Source organism: Engystomops pustulosus, chromosome 7 (assembly GCF_040894005.1).
Source record: "Engystomops pustulosus chromosome 7, aEngPut4.maternal, whole genome shotgun sequence".
NCBI lineage: Eukaryota > Metazoa > Chordata > Amphibia > Anura > Leptodactylidae > Engystomops > Engystomops pustulosus.
Window position 1 is genome coordinate 161,270,974 of NC_092417.1, and position 16,499 is coordinate 161,287,472.

Consider the following 16,499-nt stretch of genomic DNA (forward strand, 5'->3'; position numbering starts at 1 on the left):
GCGCGGATCTTTTCGAGGATCGCCGCTCCCCCTGACGTCATCGGGGAGCGGCGATCCGCCGCCATGGTAACCTCGGGTCTCTACTTCGGGTACATTGTAATGTATGAGTAGTAAAATCCCCATATACTGCCATACTGTAGTATGGCAGTATATGATAGGATCGTGCAGACACCCTAGGGTTAAAGTACCCTAGGGAGTCTGAAAAGTACTAAAAATTAAAAAAAGTTAAAAAAAAAAATTATAATAAAAAACCCTAAAAACTCAAATCACCCCCCTTTCCCTAGAACTGATATAAATATAAATAAACAGTAAAAATCATAAACACATTAGGTATCGCTGCATCCGAAAAGGCCCGATCTATCAAAATATGATAGCGGTTTTTCACTGCGTTTAATCCCGTAACGGAAAAAAACGCCCAAAGTCGAAAATGGCACTTTTTTTGTCATTTAAAAAAATTAAAAAATTCTATAAAAAGTGATCACAAGGTCGAACAGTCCTAAAATTGATAACATTGTAAACGTCATCAAAATCCGCAAAAAACGGCACCACCCACAGCTCCGTACACCAAAGTATTAAAAAGTTATTAGCGCCAGAAGATGGCAAATTCCCCCAAAAAATTTTTGTACAGAAGGTTTTAGTTTTTTTAAATGTATGAAAACATTATAAAACCTATATAAATTTGGTATCCCCGTAATCGCACAGACCCAAAGAATAAAGTAGACATGTCATTTGGGGCGCACAGTGAAATCCGTAAGATCCAAGCCCACAAGAAGACGGCACAAATGCGTTTTTTTTTACCAATTTCACTGCATTTGGAATTTTTTTTCCCGCTTCCTAGTACACGGCATGGAATATTCAATACCATCACTATGAAGTGCAATTTGTTACGCAGAAAATAAGCCATCACACAGCTCTGTACATGGAAAAATAAAAAAGTTATGGATTTTTGATCATGGGGAGTAGAAAATGAAAAAACAAAAAAGGGCCAGGTCCTGAAAGGGTTAAAGCAAGATCTTAAGCCTAAAGTCTGCCATTCACTATAGCTAAAGGGTATTTGTGCTCCCTCCTTGCCGATCACTGAGGCTCTGACGGTTAAACCTCCCATGATCACTTATGTATTTCTAATCCAGTGTATAGGGGATGAAAGGCAATCGTGGGGAAAACCCCTTTAAGGCTGAAATTCTCTGCATCTTCTAGGGATTATATATTGCTTGGGATGTTCCCCAAAACTTGCCACTCACTCTATAAAAGTTATGGAGCAGCAGGGGTGGCCTCACTAAGATCTTGCACCTGAATAGTAGATGCAGATCGCAAGTATAGTATAAAAGGTTGCATTTCTCAAATATAATATATAGTGTTAAAGGTTGAAAAACATGGCTGCTTCCTTCTAAAAAACAGCGCCACTCCTGACCATGGTTTGTGCCGGTACTGCAGCTTAGCTGTATAGAAATGAATGGAGCTTAGTTGCAATACCACACACTACCCATGGGCAGGTGTGGCGCTGTTTTTGGAAGAAAGCAGCCAGTGGAGGTTTCCTCTAAGGCTTCCTAGCGGAGAGGCTTCTGCTACACCTCAAGGTTTTGACGGTAGAACATATTATACTTGTGAGATGTTACCCCTGAATAGCCCAGCAGGGGGCAGCATATGGTCGCACAAGTGACTCCTATAGATATTAATGTGCGCAGCGCTCCCCACAAATGAGGATTGCGGTAACCTGTGATACGTTTCAATTTGTAATAACATTTGGTATGGCAGAGCACGCTTTTGAGGGATCGTCTGGTCGAGCTCTCCTGAATAGCGGGAGAATCTATTTAACACCGATGTACGCTGAATCATAGCGGAGAAGAGAAATCCCCGGCTGAATGATGATAGAAATACTGCTGACTGGTGTAAAAATGAAGCCAGAGGACTATGAAGCACCCAGGCTGCACACACCTGGGTATTTGCTGCTTTTTTTTTACATTTAAAGGGGTGGTCTAGACTAAAATTTAAAGTGATCTGTTCTTTCGTTCTTAGTTTTTTTCCCCCCAGTAAGGGAGGAACAGCGCCACTCTTGTCCTTAGGCTAGATCTGGTATTGCAGCTCTGCCCCATTGACTTAAAAAAAAGCTGCAATTCCATCTACGGCCTATGAACAACAGTGGCGCTGTTCCTCGATAAATCCTATCCCTTTTAAGGGTTAATGTAAAGTAATAGCTGAAGTTGGATGAAGAAAGAGAAGTAATGAATCTCATTCACATGTGAAATAAAATGCCACCCGCAACATATACATCCTCCAGACATAAAGGGATGGAGTCATCCATCACACAATTTCATCTGACTGCTGGGAGGAAATCCATCGCTCTAGCCTGTACCCCAAGGGTCTGCGTACCCCGACGTCTCTATTAATGTGCTAATTTCCACTCCCCAATAAGTCAGATCCGGTCACAGAGCTGTAATAACCATAGAGCACAGGGCGCCGCCATGGAGTAGGATGGCGCTATAGAAAGTTTATTATTATGTACTACTTCTCTCATCCTGTATATAAGTCTACTGCCCAGTACTACAACCCCCATCTTGTATATATGGGCACAACACAATACTTCTCATATCCTGCATATATGGACACAGCAAAGTACTACTACACCTGTCCTGTATATACGGACACAGTACAGTATTTGGCCATATTCACACGAACGTATGGGGGGGTGTATATACGGCCGATATACGTCTCCCCTACATCCCCATGGACTCATGGCACCCAACGAGAGTGGTACGGTGTTGCACACGTGCGGCTCCGTACCCCATAGAAAGATAGGACATGTCCTATCTTTCTCCGGAATACGCTGCCGTGCGCCATATATTCCTATGGAGAGGGGCGGGGGTGAGCGTCGCTCTCCCCCGGCACTGCCGTGTGCCCGCCGTACTACGGTACGACAGGCAACGGCAGTGTGAATGTAGCCTTAGGCTGCATTCACACAGCCGCATGGGGGACGTATATATGGCCATCGTATATATGTCCCCCATAGACGGCAATGGGTGCACGGCGCCCTACGGGAGCGATGCGGTGCAGCACCGTACCGTTCCGTACCCCGTGAAAAATTTGGACATGTCCTATCTTTTCCTGGAATATGGCACCGTGCGCAATGTTCCTCTATGGAGAAGGGCGGGGGTGAGCAGCTCTCACCCCTCCTCCTCTCTACGGCGCCGACGGTACAGCGGGCACAGGTCAATGTGAATGTAGCCTTACTACTGCTATCCTGTATCAGTGCTACTACTACTGCTACTTTTCACATTATTACTACTTGGTATATATGGGAACTGCACAGTATTGTTACTCATGTTCTGCATATATGGGCATTACACAGTTCTACTACTCATATCCTGTATATATGGACACTGTACAGCAGTGATGGCGAACCTTTTAGATACAGAGTGCCCAAACTACAACCAAAACCCACTTTTAAGTTGCACAGTGCCAACATGACAATTTGAGCAGTAACCTATTGATCTCTGCTGTATTGAGGACACCAATACAATAGAATGCAGGATTGTAGCTTCCCTTCTGGCTCCCTCCTGGCAGCTAAGTAGGTGTCACTTTAAAATAGCATGGAGCGTGGCGCGTTCTGGGCTGTCTTGGACTGCAGGAGGAAGGCTTGAGTCCTATCTGGTAAATTCTGTACTGGGTGCCCACAGACAGGGCTCCGAGTGCCACCTCTGGCACCCGTGCCACAGGTTCGCCACCACTGCTGTACAGTATTACCATTCCTATCTTGTATATATGAGCACAGGAATGTATTACTACTGCTATCGTGTATATAAAGGCACAGCAGAGGGCTACTACTCTTACCCTATATATGTGGACACTACAGTACTAATGATCTCATCCTGTATATGTAGGAACTGCCCAGAACTACTACTCCTACATGTGAATATGAGCACTGTATGGTACTATTACTCCTATCCTGCATATATGGGCACAGCACAGTACTTCTACTCCTATCCTGTATATATATGGATACTGTACTACTACTCCAATCCTGTATATATATGGATACTGTACTACTACTCCAATCCTGTATATATATGGATACTGTACTACTAATCCTATCCTGTATATATGGATATTGCACAATTCTACTACGCCTATCCAGTATATATGGGCGTAGTATTACTACTCCTATCATATAGTAGTAGTACTGTGCTCATATATACAGGATAGGATAGTAGTACTGTGCTGTGCACATACATACATGTATGTGTGTGTGTGTATATATGGGCACAGTACTACTACTCCTATCCTGTATATATGGGCACAGTACTACTACTCCTATCCTGTATATATGGGCACAGCACAGTACTACTACTCCTATCCTGTATATATGAGCACAGCACAGTACTACTACTCCTATCCTGTATATATGAGCATTGTAATACTACTATCCAGTATATATGGGCACAGATAAGTACTATTACTCCTATCCTGTATATATGGGTACAGCACAGTACTACTACTCCTCCCCTGTATAAATAGGTACAACATGGTACTATTACCAATGACCTGTATATATGGACACAGCCTGGTACTACTACTCCTATCCTACATCTAATTTTCCTCTCGGAGAACCTTAATAATGGCACTATACTGTTAGACTGGCCCTGGATCTTATATTCTGAGATCAATATGGTTGTATAATTGAGGCAAATTTACTAGGGGATTAAACTTGGGGGCTTCGTGTCTCCTATATAACTCATTTATTTCCAATTATCCTCTATTTCTCATAGACTAATGCAATCATTGGATAATCACAGGCGATGAGGAGTGGAGATTGAATGCCAAGGTTTCCAGCATTGTCCTGCATTCCTATAGCATTAGCTACGAGGTGAATACATTGTATGTGTTCTGACAATCGCAGGTTTATCCAGGAGTTGACTGTTGGGAACAATATGTGCATAATCCAGTCATTAATGGACACAACGCTCTCATGTAAAGCCATTGTTCCGGAAACCATGTTTAGAGCTGAGCCTTGAAAACTACACTTATCCATACAACATACTGCATTCAGCGAGGCCTAATGGGGCGAGCAAGGCAATGGGGCGAGCTAGACATGGTGCGTGAGATGTTACGTCACCCTTGATACTTCCATAGGTCGAAAAAGTATCCGTAGCCTCTATCCCATAAAATATTAAGTGTTTGTGAAAAGTTTTTTCTAGCCTCTAGATGTGCAAAGCTGGGAGAAAAATCCCCCAACAGATTGAAGTTATGGGTGGTCCTACAAAGATGGGGGAAGGGGGAATATATATGAAACCACACTTTCTTTTTTTGGGGGGGGGGAATCCCCAAATTTTGCCTTATTTCTAAACCAAAGTAATCTAAAGGAAATCTACCATCATGATAAACCAAGGACACTTATATAATAATAATTCCTTTCTTTATATAGCGCCAACAGATTCTGCAGCGCTGCACAGAGTTTGCCAAATTGGTTCCTGTCCCCAATGGGGCTCACAATCTAATCAACCTACCAGTATGTTTTGGAGTGTGGGAGGAAACCGGGGTACCCGGAGGAAACATACAAACTCTTTGCAGATGTTGACCAGGACCCCAGCGCTGCAAGGCTGTAATGCTAACCATTGAGCCACCCTGCTGCCTTATTACTCCAGGCACTGTGACTGTGGTGATCTTCTTATATTTGCTATCTATGGCCTCCTTCCTTCTAAAATCAACAGCTAGAATTATGCTAATGGAATAGAAAGACTCTGGGGGGCATTACCAGTGCCCCTCCCACCATGTGAGATTACAACAGGCAGAGCGAGCAGGCGCTAGCGGAATATAAATTACCCACGATGCACGGCACCATATTGTGGAGGGCCGTCACTGCTGATGACGTCAACGGGGTGCGCACAGCCATGGGTATTTTAACGAGTTAAAGCCACCGTTTGGGGGTGTAAATGGCGGTGGGCAGAGGGGTTGGGGGCAGGTTGAGCCAAACCCAGCGTTGTGGTTCGGATCCGCTAACCACTAGCCAAAAGGCTCTGGGCCTGGGGAGCATTACCAATGCCCCTCCCACCATGTGAGATTACATCAGGCAGAGCAGGGCGGGGGTAGACTTTGTTCAGCTGTAAAGCTACACCGTGGAGGGCATCTGGTAACACCCACCAGTCCCTAGGGCCTTGTGGCTAGTGTTGAGCAGACCCAAACCACAAAGTTTGGGGCTGGGTTTGTCTCAACACCCCCCCCCCCCCATGCCAGTAATGCCCACCAATGGCGGCTTTAACTCGTTAACATACCTGTACCATCTACTGATGGCAGATGTCCTAAACTTTCTTGCTCGTCCTGCCCACTGATCGCGATGTCAGCGGATCGGTGGGCGGGGCCAGGCGCCATAGACACGGAGGGGTGTGTGCATATATTAGCAAGAGGTGGAGCCAAGAAGTGCTCGGGTGACGTAGCCCTGAGCGCCTCCGGCTCATTTGAATATCTTTATAAAGTCTTTTTTAGAACAGTGCCGATGTCACAGGATTTCAGAAAAGAGAGATCATCCCCTGACAGACACAATGGGGGTCATTTACTAAGGGCCCCCGAATCGTGTTTTTCCGACGGGTTATCTGAAAATTTCCGATTTGCGACGATTTTCCCTGAATTGCCCCGGAATTTTGGTGCACGCGATCGGATTGTGGCGCATCGGCGGCGGTATGCACACGACGGAGATCGGGGGGGGCGTGGCCGTACGAAAACCCGACGGATTCGGAAAAACCGCCGCATTAAAAAAAAAAAACAGTGTCGCTTGACACGTACTTACCTGCACCCACGATAGGACGGTGAACTTCAGTGCAACACCTGGTGGACGTCGGAGGAACTACCTTAGTGAATCCCGGCAGAACCCGAATCCACCGCAGAGAACGCGCCGCTGGATCACGAATGGACCGGGTAAGTAAATCTGCCCCAATGAGTTTGGAACATCTACCATTAGTAAACCTTATAGTAGATGTTCTCTGACGCACGTAAATGGTGCCAATCACGGTTGTTATTGGTTAGGGTCGGGATTTAAAATTCAACAGATCTGATCATCACTACTTCGGACTCATTAGCATAATTTTACAAGTTGATTTTAGAAGGCAGGAGGCCGTGGATAACAAATATAAGAAGATGGATTTTGGTGGTAGAAGGTGAAGGTCTTGTACTTGATAAATGACACTGGGACGTTTTGGCGTACATTGTGGGGCAGATTTACTTACCCGGCCCATTCGCGATCCAGCGGCGCCTTCTCTGTGGTGGATTCGGGTCCGGCCGGGATTCACTAAGGCAGTTCCTCCGCCGTCCACCAGGTGGCGCTGCTGCGCTGAAGAGCATTGAAACGCGCTGGAGTGAAGGTAAGTGCAAGCTCCGCGACACATTTTCCGTTTTTAAATGCGGCGGTTTTTCCGAATACGTCGGGTTTTTGTTCGGCCACGCCTTCCGATTTCCGTCGCGCCCATGCCGGCGCCGATGCGCCACAATCCGATCACGTGCGCCCAAATCCCGGGGCAATACAGGGAAAATCGCCGCAAATCGGAAATATTCGGGTAACACGTCGTGAAAAAGCGAATCGGGCCCTTAGTGAATGACCCCCTGTGTATGTAATCCCATCTCTGCGCCAGTCCTTCCTCTGGCTACAGACCAGTACCTGTAAAAATTGCTGACATATGTCACTTTGTGTAAAGCATTCATTAGGGATGTCTGATTTGCTCAAGTGAGATATTAGCATGAAAACTGATGGGTAAAAGCAATTAACATTAACGTTAATTATCTTTGCGGACAGCAAAGGGAATGGGAAGTAAAAAAAAAAAACTGGTTCAGTTTGGAAACATCATCTTTTTGTGAAAAAATTCAGTTTTATGATTTTGCACTAACAATGAAAGCAAATGTGAAATGTTTAAAAGTTTTTTGTATTTATTAAGTAAAAATTGCTGGGGGTGTTTTATGTTATTTGTATACAGTATATACCGTATAAGCCGACCCGAATATAAGCCGAGGTAACTCATTTTACCGCAAAAAACTGGCAAAACCTATTGACTGGAGTATAATCCTAGGTTGGGAAATGCATTGGTGCCAACCCATGACCCCCGGTATATAGCCGGGCAGCCTCCTGCTCCCAAGTATCTATCCAGCCAGCCCCTGCCTTCTAGTATATAGCCAGCCAGTGCCCCCTAGTATATAGCCAGCCAGTGCCCTCTCTTATATAGCCGGCCAGTACCCCCTAGTATATAGCCAGCCCCTGCCCTCTAGTATACAGCCAGCCAGTGCCCCCTAGTATATAGCCAGCCCCTGCCTTCTAGTATATAGCCAGCCAGTGCCCCCTAGTATATAGCCAGCCAGTGCCCTCTCTTATATAGCCAGCCAGTACCCCCTAGTATATAGCCAGCCCCTGCCCTCTAGTATACAGCCAGCCAGTGCCCCCTAGTATATAGCCAGCCCCTGCCCTCTAGTATATAGCCAGCCAGTGCCCCCTAGTATATAGCCAGCCCCTGCCCTCTAGTATATAGCCAGCCAGTGCCCCCTAGTATATAGCCAGCCCCTGCCCCCTAGTATATAGCCAGCCCCTGCCCTCTAGTATATAGCCAGCCAGTGCCCCCTAGTATATAGCCAGCCCCTGCCCTCTAGTATATAGCCAGCCAGTGCCCCCTAGTATATGGCCAGCCCCTGCCCTCTAGTATATAGCCAGCCAGTGCCCCCTAGTATATAGCCAGCTAGTGCCCCCCATTTTAAAGCCAGGACATTCCCCCACCAAAACCCCAAGTCAACACTCACCTTTCCGGCGCCCCCCGACAGTCTTCTCTTCTTCGGTCAGCAGCAGCGGAGCATGGTAGGTAATTTTCTTTGGGTTGCCCAGCCTGGAAGATGGGAGAGCACCACAACACTGGGAATAGGAACCGGTGCACAGAAGGTACTTTTTTTTTTGCGTGACCTAGGACAGAAGGATGTGAGACCACCCATTGCTGGAATGAGGAACAGGTGTGTGGTAGGTACCATTTTTAGGATCACCCAAGACTGAAGGATGGGAGAACAACACAATGCGGAGCAAGTGTAGGTCCTTTTTTTGGGTCACCCAGGGCCGAAGAATGGGAGACCACCACAATGTTGGAACAAGGAACTGGAACATGGTAGCTACGGTTTTTGGGTTATTCATGCCCCCAGACCTCTTTAAGGTACTAATATAAGGTAATATTAGAAATGGGCTTTTGAACTGTAACACAGGTGAAGGAGGCACCGTACTAAAACCAAGATAAATTCGTATGTATATGTTACCACAACCAAGCTTACTACATAGATACGGTACTAAAATCAAGCTTACTAAATGGAAACTGCACCAGAACCAAGATTACTTCATATATATATATATTACCACAACCAAATTTACTACATAGATACGGAACTGGAGCAAAGACTAATAAATAAATAGTAATCATGTATACATACCGTAGATAGCAAACCTCCTCACATTTTGTCCCCTCCTCACGTTGTAGGCCCCCCCTAGACCTTGTTATATTGTGGCCCCCTCCCCCTTACATTGTGGCCCCCATCATAGATCTCCTTATATTGTGGCACCCTCTTCCTCACCTGGTGCCCCCCCTTCTATGCCTCCTTATATTGTGCCCCCCTCCTTCTTCTTAAATTCTGCTCCTCTCCTCCTCCTCAAATTGTGTTGCCCGGCGTAGACCTCCTTATATTGCTGCTCCCCCCTTCCTCCTTAAATTCTGACCCTCTCTTTCTCCTCAAATTGTGGCCGCCCTCATAGACCTCCTTATATTGTGGCCCCCTCCTCCTCTACTTGTGGCCCCCTTAAATGCCTCCTTATATTCAATTTGCCATGCCTTGTGCAGCGCTGCGTAATCTGTAGGCGCTATATAAATAAAGAATTATTACGGTATATTATTATTATTATTATTATTATTATTGTGGCACCTCTCCTCCTTAAATTCTGGTCTTCTCCTTCTCATATTGTGGCCCCCTTCATAGACATCCTTATATTGTGGCCCCCTCCTCCTCGACTTGTGGCCCTCTTATATGCCTCCTTATATTGTGGCCCCCTCCTCCTCTACTTGTGGCCCTCTTATATGCCTCCTTATATTGTGGCCCCCTCCTCCTCTACTTGTGGCCCTCTTATATGCCTCCTTATATTGTGGCCCCCTCCTCCTCTACTTGTGGCCCTCTTATATGCCTCCTTATATTGTGCCCCCCTCCTCCCCTACTTGTGGCCCTCTTATATGCCTCCTTATATTGTGGCCCCCTCCTCCTCTACTTGTGGCCCCCTTATATTGTGGCACTTCTCCTCCTTAAATTCTGGTCTTCTCCTTCTCATATTGTGGTCCCTTTTATAGACATCCTTATATTGTGGCCCTCCTTTTACATCTCCTTATATTGTGCCCCCACCCTAGTCCTTCTTATATTGTGGTACCCCTTGTACACTTCGTTAAATTGTTTGCTCTGTTCTCCTGCATCAGTCCTGATTCCTCCACTGTCTGTGCTGCTCTGAAGCTGGCAGGCATGATGACATCATCACATGGCGCCTGGCCTCTGCTGCCAAAGGCACAATGACGGCTCTCTGTATCATCAAAACATTCAATACTATCTTCATGCAGAGGAGCCCAGGACCTACCTCCCACCACCAGGATAGTTTATAAGTGGTAGTGATAATTGGGCCTCTGGGGTCCTGGTCTCCTCTCCTGACTGGAGTCCCAGTATTCCCCCTCGATTGTGAATGTTGGCCATCACCCACCTTAATGAAGATAGTTTCATCTAAGTTCCAAATTCTGGAGAACCAGAAACACTTTCCCCTTCATTCTGTTCCACTAGTTATTTCTAGATATTATGGAATAGTTTAGAGGCACCAATGTCACCAAATAACACAACATTACAAACGAATTTGTGTTCTCTTAATGGAAGAGCTTCTAATATTCCTTTAGTGCCACCAGTCAATCTCACTAACCAGAAAGTCAATGCCGGCTTCTCATTTTCCCTAAGTTAAAAAGTTTCATGAAGAAATCAATTTTCTATCTAATTAGTAAAAGTCTAATTGTTTGTTCTGGTTTTTTTTTTTTTTGCAGTCTTCATCAGAATGATCTGGAAGAAATTTCACCATTGATTAGCGCCGGGTGAGAATCGGTTTCCGTTTAGTTGTCCGGACATCAAGGTCTATGCTATTAGCATAAAGCCAATTTCTATTACCGCTTTAGTGTATTGAGCAGCTGCTTTTCCCGGTTGGATGTCAGGCCACACATGACAAGCTAAATCAATATGGACAACTACGTGTAAGTACTGTGCGGGCAGAAGGTGTCCTTTCACTAAAGCCTGGGGTTAAACCATGAGAGTTGAGTAGCTCAATGGTTTAGCACTTGCTGCCTTATAAGTTGGGGGTATTGGTCAATATCTGACCATGGGGACATCTCTATGATCTTGGTAGCTTCTTCCAATTATGAGCTTGTTTGAAAGGGAACCTGTCACCAGCCATAACTCCCATAAACCGCACACAGTAACTTATAGCTCAATGTTTACGCCTTCCATTCATGTCTTAAGCTTGGTGTATGCTCGATGCACCTGTGAAGCCAGTCGGGGGCTGCGCATGCGTACTCAGCACCAGAAGAGGATGACGTTGCCGTATAGTGGGCAGGGTTAGAAGTGTGAGTAGCTTGACTGTATACTAGATTTCCTCCGCCTACTTGACTTTATCATGGGAGTGAATTAAATACTTTTTAGAAGAATAGTAGCATCAAATAACTGCATAGAGTCACGAATGGAACTTATAGCTCACTGTACTGTATACGCCTTCCATTCATGACTCAATCTTATAATTTGATACCACTTTTATTCACTCCCTTGATAAAGTCAAGGAGGTGGTGGAGCGCCGGTATACAGTCAAGCTACTCTGCTTCCTCTTGTCCCTTCACACTCCTTACCTGACCGCCTTTACAGTGAGGTCATCCTCTTTTGGTGCCGAGTACTCACACACTTGTAGTATGACCGTGAGCTCAGCCGGCCATGCGCGTATTCGGCCAGCTTCACAAGTGCACCGCAGTTGCACCAAGAGGCTTAGTGGAGGTTCGTATCCGCTAGCTGGCCATGCTCATCCACGATGTACACCAGAGGACTGCGCATGCGTGAGTACTCAGCACCAGAAGAGGATGACGTTGCCGTATAGTGGGCAGGGTTAGGAGTCTGAGTACCTTGACTGTGTACCAGATCTCCCCCGCCTACTTGACTTTTTCATGGGAGAAAAGTAGCATCAAATAACTACATAAAGTCACGAATGGAAGACATATAAGTTACTGAGTTGGGTTTGTGCGGGGAATGGGTGGTCACAGGTTCCCTTTACAGATTCCTCAGGGAAGCCCAAGAATTATCTAAAAAACCTACAGAATTGTATAGTGATGATGTAAGGTGGGAATTAAATTGAAGGTATTATTAAATTGTTTGTTTGGCTGTTTTAAATGACCATTTGTTCACTCATATGTTTATAGAACACAGAACTAGAGCACTGGGTGTCCTAACAGATTTTCCTATAAGGCATCCCATGCAACTGTGTTGGACCACTGACGGTCAAGCAAGCCCACCAGAGGTCATGCAAACCCCACGATGTAGTGTGGGATACACAATTATTTGGGGTTTGTATGACCTCCAGTGACCCCAAAAAGTTCTAGGAGAATCTGGTGGGACACAGGTTATAGGTTTTAACCTACATGAACTGTTGGACCTGTTGGAGGCCAGCAGGGAAAAACAATTTACGATACTCACCCCATCTTAATGTATAGCTATATTAGCAGACCTTCCCGACCCTACAGTTGCATTCCTCTGTTTTCGTGTCTTGAACCCAAATTCTTAATCCGTGACTGAGCCCCCATCCAGCACCTACCATTTAGTATAGTGGTGTCTTCTGCATTTGAAAATTCAGATTCTGTTTTGGAACATCAAGTGATATGTATCAAAACCAAAGGAACATAAGATGTAAATAAAGGACATGAGTCAAGGTCAAGTGGGGGAATATGAGGAATCCTTAAAAAGTACAGGAGCCGCAAGATAAAAGTCATGATGTTACTTTCTATGGGAGACACTAAATTGGTAGTTTCTCAACTGGGCTGATGCGAAAATGATGTGATGTAAACACTTCTGGGAGTATTTTAGTCCTATGAAGACCCAACATTGTATAGGATCAATTTCATTACATTACACGGTCAAAGAAAGGAGTCACAGGAGAAGAAGCAGAGGAGGACCCTGAATCATTGTCTTATTTATATTACAGTTAAAAATATTTGCTCTGTTTTTGTATATTTTGAGGAAAGTCTCAATAAGTTGTAGCCCTCCATTGTAAGCATATATCAGGCGGATGACCAATGTGTCCTTACAATGGAGGGCTAGTACTCATCCCACTGTATGTTCATACGTTGTTATGTTCCTCCTCCTATCCGTTGGCAGCAGCCAGTGATTGGCTGTTTCTAATGTTAAGGATACTTCCCTTGTGATGTCCTTATATGGACAGTGACGTCACTGGGGTCCTCCCATAGTGTACAGTCAGAGGAGTCTGGGGATGGATGCAATACAGTTGCATCCGTCGCCATTGTTATTATGGCATTGAATACATCACACAGCAGGATGGAAAGATATATCTTGCTGTGTATTTCCATCCTATGTGTCCTGTAGGATACAATGGGGCTCATTTACTTAACTGGCTGCTGGAGTTCCCCGAAAATGCATTGTGCAACATTAATGTACTGTGCCACGATTCACTAAGATTGTGGGCCCGATATCCTGCATGTGTCACTTCCCCTCTCAGGTCCAACAGAGTTCACCTTCTTCTTCCTGGTGCATGTAAGTGCATTGTCCTGCGACACAATTTGAAAGTTAAATCCCGCGCTCAGTCCGAATCAGTCGGATCGTCCGAAGACACCCCCCCGGATTTGTCTCACATAGAAGCCAGCGCCTCTGCGCCAAAAATCGATCACGTACCAAGCTTGTCTGTCCAAGCCGAGTAATCTCCGAAAACAGTGCACAGTCCGTTGAAAGTGCGATCCGCAACCCTTAGTAAATGAGCCCTAATGTGTTCAATGCAGATGGAGGCTAAAAGAATGCCACCATCTGCCAGTATATGAGTATGGATACGTCCAAAAATACATCAATGACAAAAGTACATATATGTGTGTCTAAGGACCATGCCCATACGAGCCAACCACACTTGCATTTACAGACCCTGATGTGTATCCTCTACGTACTTGGGTGGACTAGCGGTTACCTGAACGCTCCCCTTACCTATAGGTCATACATCACTACTATCCCCACTGCCCTCACTTCTATCCCACATTCATGTCTCTGGCCACGTTGTGATTAACATGAAGATTAAGTGGACAGTAGTAACTTTTAGACACTTGTAGTTGTATAATGTATATGTAATAAATATCTATGATTCTACGGTGACACGACCAATCAAATATCCGTAATAGAATAGTATCTCGATGTGCCGTTTGTGTGGGCTGGGAGTTTGTTCATCTGACTACTGGATTGGGAGTGAGACCAATTGTTATATTTCTGTATGTGATGTGGGATCACTGATGGCCCCCGGGCAGTTGTGCAGCAGCTGTCTGGACCCGGATTAAGCCTTGTGTCAGTCTGCAAGACTCCAGCCATGATGTCATAGCCTCTCTACAAAGCCCTCCACATATTTCTTTTAAATCACCAAAACTTTGGATAATTGCATTCTTACTCTTCACCTACCGGCCCTGATATACATGATCTCCTTATGTTATACTACAACCAGGAGAAGGTTACAGAAGGCTGTGCCATAAATCATGTTCTAGGACCTGAGTATATGAGAACTGCCAGTGCGGCCACTGTATTCTGCCTGAAGAAATGTAGTTATACTCCTGGATCCGAGATCTCCCAAAGTGAGAACAGAATGTTAAGTTAATAAATGTTGTCAGTTTGTTAGATTCTAGAGCTGTATTCACAATGCTGATGGAGGAGAATTCACTTCTGATTTTCACAGGCCCCAAAAATTCTACAAAACAAGGGGGGGAGGCTGGGTAGGCTACAGAAAGAGTGGCATAAATTGGGTAGATAAGTTGTGGGGGATACAGAAAGTAGAACATAAGTTGGGTGGGCTAAGAAAGAGGATAAGTTGGGAGCTACAGAAAGGAAATAATGGGGCTCAATTACTAAGGGTCCTGCGGCCACAGTTTGGTCAGCGACGATTTCGGAGTATCGGCGCCGGCTTGCACGCGACACAGATCAGGGGCGGGCTGTCAGACAACGCGCAGGATTTAACATTTCAGATTGTGTCGCAAGACACGCACTTACATGCATCAGGAAGAAGAAGGTGAACTCCGGCGGACCTCGGCAGGGAAGCGACACATGCAGGATATCGGGCGCACGAGGTACGTGAATCGCGCCGGACTTCATCTTCGTCGGAACCGTCCAGATCGGGGGTGGCGACAGGACCGGGTAAGTAAATTTGCCCCTATGTGTACAATCTGCTCAGCTCCTCCTGCTCTATAACATGCTACCTGCAGATAGGACACTATGTACAATCTGCTCAGCTCCTCCTGCTCTATAACATGCTGCCTGCAGATAGGACACTATGTACAATCTGCTCAGCTCCTCCTGCTCTATAACATGCTACCTGCAGATAGGACACTATGTACAATCTGCTCAGCTACTCCTGCTCTATAACATGCTACCTGCAGATAGGACACTGTGTACAATCTGCCCAGCTCCTCCTGCTCTATAACATGCTGCCTGCAGATGGGACACTATGTACAATGTGCACAGCTCCTCTTGCTCTATAACATGCTGCCTGCAGATAGGACACTATGTGAAAAATGTTCAGCTCCTCCTATTCTATAACATGCTGCCTGCAGATAGGATAATATTATATATTATCTCTGACAAGTATTTGGCTATATATACTGTAGTGCGGTACTTTATAATCCCCTGTATACATTGCTCACCCATTGCTGCTTCTATTAACTTGGATGTGACTTGTGCTATTTCCAGAGGAGAGACGGATGTGGACATAGACATCATTGATCACTAGGAACAGGCCTGGGATCAGTGCACATGGCGACTCACCCCAGCGTATGACAGAGGAGAGCAGCCGGCCTTGTCCTATTTTCTCTCCATGTGAACAATCACCTCTCCTCAGCCGACCTGTCAAAAAGTAAATGGAGGCAAAATGGATAAAGAGACTCTTGTGTGCGCAGGCCGCAGCCTGATGTAGGAGTGAGGGAAGCGCTGGATATACATTGACAAACACTGTCGTTTTGTATGGTTTTTGTGAAGAATTTTTCTTATGGTAAATTTGAAATTTTTACCCAAATTTGCTCTTTTTGATACAGAATTTGAATGGCTAATCGGGGGCCCGGATGTGGCCCCTATCAATTAATTTGTTGATATGATTGGGTGAATGATAGAGGACATGTGGGTGGTCTGTAAACTATGATGTCATGTCTACAGCCTATCGCGAGCCACATAGCAAATATCTGATGGTTTACTTCTAT